Raw genomic sequence first — 5,925 nt, 5'->3', positions numbered from 1 at the left:
CGAAAAGCTCTGTCCTTGTATTTAGACATGTGGTAGGGTCTAAGCTGCTTTTCCAGATAAGCCATCTCTCCATGTCGCATAAACCGCACTCCTCTATTTACATAATATTGAGGTCTCTTTCTTTCTTTTGTTATCTTACCGTTTTATCAATAAAGACATTATTGTAGATATTAATTAGTATAGAGCAATAACAGAAAATTTAAATATATGTGTTGTTTTACTTGGTGATGGTATTATTATTTATACTCTTGTTGGGCGGCGAAGTAGCAGAATCATTAGCGCGCCAGGCAAAATGCTTACCGTTATTTCGTCTGCCGCTACGTTCTGAGTTCACATTCCGCCGAGGTCGACTTTGCCTTTCATCCTTTCGGGGTCGATAAATTACGTACCAGTTACGCACTGGGGTCGATATAATCGACTGAATCCCTTTGTCTATCCTTGTTTGTCCCCTATATGTTTAGCCCCTCGTGGGCAATAAAGAAATAAAAAAATTGTTAGTGCGATGGATGAAATGCTGTGCGGCACTTCGACCGTCACTACGTTTTGAGTTCAAATTCCGCCGAGGACAACTTTGCTTATCAACTTTCGGGGTTGACAAAAAACAACCAGCTGAACACTGGAGTCGATGTAACCGACTTATCCCCTTCCCTAAAATTGCTGGCCTTGTTGCAGAATTTGAAAACATTACATATCCTTTTGTTCTGATTCGTTCATTTTGACATTCCGTTAAACCTTTCCTTATCTGCGTATGCATTTGCGTCTGATATATGTGTGTCTGTGTGTGTGTGTGTGTGCGTGACGATGTGTTTATTAAGTGTGTTTGTGTACGTGTAATATATAGACGAAATATTTCTGTGTTTTCGTAAATGATAAATATGTTTTTGTGGCGGTAATTATCTTCTTGTCAATACATGAACACAAATAAAGGTATTTACGAAACAACTACAGACACTGAACACTATAATGTTTCCTTATTATCGTAACGTGTACCTTTATTGAACTTCGATTGTTGAGACGCATATTGATTAATCGGAACATGTTTAATACATAGTAATTTAAATAAATGAAAATCTAATGTTTCGCAAATACTTTAAATCGATTTTTGTGAAATTTTCCTTTTTTGAAAATTTTTCCCACTTTTACAGTTTGTTTTGTTTATTACATATATTTTTCTAACATATATGCAATAAATTAAACTGTGCGTATGATATATATATATATATATATATATATAATATATATATTATATATATATATATTATATATATATATAATACAGGCACACTCACAAACACACATACACACACACACAGATGTATGTCTGGTTGTGCGTTGCGGAGTTGACTTCACAACTACATGATTTCGGGTCCAGTCCCATCGCGTGGCACCTCACTTTGGGCAACTAATTTCTACCATAGCCCCCGGGTTGATATAGACTAGCGAACTGAAAGAAGCGCGTTGTATATATATATATATATATATATATACATGCATACTTATGTGTGGGCCTTTCTGTCTCTTTTTCTCCCCATTCGCGCTTAACAACTTGTGTTTGTGACTTTTGTCCCGTAACATAGCGTTTCGGCGAAAGAAACTGACAGAATAAGTATCAGGGTTAATTCTTTCGAATGAAATGCTTAAAGACCGTGCTCCTGCATGGCCGCAGTCTAATGATTGAAAGAGGGAGAAGATAATAGATACCCCTAAAAATATGTTATTAATAAAAGTATCCCGAGGTTAATCTTATATCACTAGAAATATTTTTCGCTAAACGATGTTGTTCCACAAATTGACTATAAGCCTCTGGCTATGTTTTGTACGTTAAATTGAATTTCTCATATGAAATATAAAACCATAAGATATTTGCAATTCATTTTTAATGAATACGTATTTTCTTTATGCACCAAATGTATGTTCAATTTTATAAATTGTACATATGAAATAGATTTTTCATATTTTTCTTTAATGATATTTTTTATAATTATAATTTAATTCGAGTTGAATTCGAGTTCAGTGGATATTACATACATGGTATGATTTTCATAATTTTGGGAAAATGTCATTGCTTTTGAGGTCAGGAGCAAGGCAAATATATCGGCTCCAGTGACGAGCCAGGATAAATGTCAGCTCAGCCTATAATCGATATACTATAAGACTATTAACCACTTTTAGTGTTATCCTCCTCAGGCCCCATACATCCCTAATGATATCTAGATTGCAATGTGTCGAAAAGAAGATTTTGCAAATATACATGATTTTTTTGGCTGGGTGTTGTTCTTTTAGGTTGATTCTTTTCTGTTTTAGCCAGGCAGCAGGGAGTCAGTGGTTCTTTCCTTAACTGTTTTCATACCATTTCATTCACGACATTAAATGTATATATATATATATATATTATATATATATATAAATTAGAGATAAAACCACTATTAGGCAAATCAAACAGTGAAAAACATAAGCCAATACATAAAATTATATGTTTATTACATATTTTTCTAACATATATGCAATAAATTAAACTGTGCGTATAATATATATATATATATATATATATATATATATATATATATATATATATATATATATATATTATATATATATATAATACAGACACACTCACAAACACGCATACACACACACTGATGTATGCCTGGTTGTCCGTTGCGGAGTTGACTTCACAACTACATGATTTCGGGTTCAGTCCGACCGCGTGGCATGTCACTAATTTCTACCATAGCCCCGGGTTGATATAGACTAGCGAACTGAAAGAAGCGCGTTGTATATATATAATATATATATATATATATTATATATATATACATGCATACTTATGTGTGGGCCTTTCTGTCTCTTTTTTTCCTCATTCGCGCTTAACAACTTGTGTTGGTGACTTTTGTCCCGTAACATAGCGTTTTGGCAAAAGAAACTGACAGAATAAGTATCAGGGTTAATTCTTTCGAATGAAATTCTTAAAGACCGTGCTCCTGCATGGCCGCAGTCTAATGATTGAAAGAGGGAGAAGATAATAGATACCCTTAAAAATATGTTATTAATAAAAGTATCCCGAGGTTAATCTTATATCACTAGAAATATTTTTCGCTAAACGATGTTGTTCCACAAATTGACTATAAGCCGCTGGCTATGTTTTGTACGTTAAATTGAATTTCTCATATGAAATATAAAACCATAAGATATTTGCAATTTATTTTTAATGAATACGTATTTTCTTTATGCACCAAATGTATGTTCAATTTTATAAATTGTACATATGAAATAGATTTTTCATATTTTTCTTTAATGATATTTTTTATAATTATAATTTAATTCGAGTTGAATTCGAGTTCAGTGGATATTACATACATGGTATGATTTTCATAATTTTGGGAAAATGTCATTGCTTTTGAGGTCAGGAGCAAGGCAAATATATCGGCTCCAGTGACGAGCCAGGATAAATGTCAGCTCAGCCTATAATCGATATACTATAATACTATTAACCACTTTTAGTGTTATCCTCCTCAGGCCCCACACATCCCTAATGATATCTAGATTGCAATGTGTCGAAAAGAAGATTTTGCAAATATACATGATTTTTTTGGCTGGGTGTTGTTCTTTTAGGTTGATTCTTTTCTGTTTTAGCCAGGCAGCAGGGAGACAGTGGTTCTTTCCTTAACTGTTTTCATACCATTTCATTCACGACATTGAATGTAAATATATATATATTAAATTAGAGATAAAACCACTATTAGGCAAATCAAACAGTGAAAAACATAAGCCAATACATAAAATTATATGTTTATTACATATTTTTCTAACATATATGCAATAAATTAAACTGTGCGTATAATATATATATATATATATATATATATATATATATATATAATATATATATATAATATATATATATATATATATATAATACAGGCACACTCACAAACACGCATACACACACACTGATGTATGCCTGGTTGTCCGTTGCGGAGTTGAATTCACAACTACATGATTTCGGGTTCAGTCCCACCGCGTGGCACGTCACTTTGGGCAACTAATTTCTACCATAGCCCCGGGTTGATATAGACTAGCGAACTGAAAGAAGCGCGTTGTATATATATATATATATATATATATATATATATATATATATATACATGCATACTTATGTGTGGGCCTTTCTGTCTCTTTTTTTCCTCATTCGCGCTTAACAACTTGTGTTGGTGACTTTTGTCCCGTAACATAGCGTTTTGGCAAAAGAAACTGACAGAATAAGTATCAGGGTTAATTCTTTCGAATGAAATTTTTAAAGACCCGGCTCCTGCATGGCCGCAGTCTAATGATTGAAAGAGGGGGAAGATAATAGATAGCCTTAAAAATATGTTATATATATATATATATATGTATATGTATGTATATATATATTATATATATATATATTATATATATATATATATATATATATATATATATATATAGAGAGAGAGAGAGAGAGAGAGAAATGTGCATGTATGAATATATGTGTGTAGTGGATTCCAGAGTAAACCCCTTGAGCTGAAAAAAGTTAATATATGATTCTCTCCTCGATATATTTCTCGTTAAATAAAGTTTTTCCTATATTTCCAAGTATGTATAGACCAATGTGAAAGGCTAAATTTCACCACTTAAGAAGTATAAAGTCGTCTACCCCAGCAGCACATGATTTGATATATCTGAGATCAAGCTGATCTTATCGAATTAAGAATAAAACTTCATAAATTATAAGAAAATGAAAGAGAAGAAAATACTAAGATGAAGTCATTTCCAGAGAAAATTCGTTCTCAGCGGCAGACAATATGTAGCAATACAATATTTGGTGATTCATATAGTAGTACTATACGCATAATAAAATACTAGAGGCCAATTATATGAGTACAATTGTTAGTCTTATTCTAAAACAAAGTTTAAATATTAGCATTTCCCGAATAGATATCAAATGAAATTCATAACCGACATTTAACATTTTAGTAAATCAATATAGCTAGTAGAAACGTTTCGTTGGTAATCGATATAGCTGTTATATATATATATATATATATATATTGTTCAAATTGAATTAAGAAATTTGTTTCCAGTATTGTCCTATCATTGTAATATAGGTCTTCGAAAGTCACGTGCCACAATTTAATGATACATGCTGTCTAATTACAGGTATTTCTGAATTGAATGTAAAACGTTTTAAATAAGAAATATCGGCATTTTACAATGAGTATGTATTATAAAAACTGCAATTCTAGTAAAAATTCTCTGTTGCTCATTTAAATCAATAGAGTTAGGAATGCTATTTCATAAGAGTATAAAGAATGAAGCAAAAAATATATGAATTTTTATCCGTGGTTTTAGTGTAGTCACATTGCTCGGCCCCTTGGGCAAGTGTTTTGTATTATAGCCCCAGGTCGATCAAAACCTTGTAAGTGGATTTGGTTCACGAAGACAATATATGAGGTTGAGTAGAATGTAAGCAACGTTTTGAACCATGATGAATTTGTATCGGATTTATGCCGAGGTTGGGATTTTTTAAACAATTTTTGCTATTGTCTGATATAGACTTGCCCAAATGCATCAATAAAATCAACATTGATATTTTTCCACCGTTGTTACAATCATGTGAAATAGAACTGTCAAAGTGCGATATTCAAGCAATTTTGCTATTCAACTTCAAAAGAGTACGTAAATCAGCTGAAACTGCTCGCGATATGAACGAAATGATTGGAAATGACCAGTGAGTGGTCAGCTCCAAAATAGTTTAAATGATTTCACAGTGGAGACCTTAGCCTTGCATCGATGACGGTCAATTAAAGACCGTTATTTAGAAAGACCCGCGTAAAACCACTTTAGCACTGGAAAAAGTACCCCAGGTTAGCCCGAAAATTGCCTGTAACCATTTGCATGCGATCG

This window comes from Octopus sinensis, linkage group LG10 (assembly GCF_006345805.1).
Source record: "Octopus sinensis linkage group LG10, ASM634580v1, whole genome shotgun sequence".
In the NCBI taxonomy this organism is placed as follows: Eukaryota; Metazoa; Mollusca; class Cephalopoda; order Octopoda; family Octopodidae; genus Octopus; species Octopus sinensis.
Note: the sequence above shows the minus strand (reverse complement) of the source record.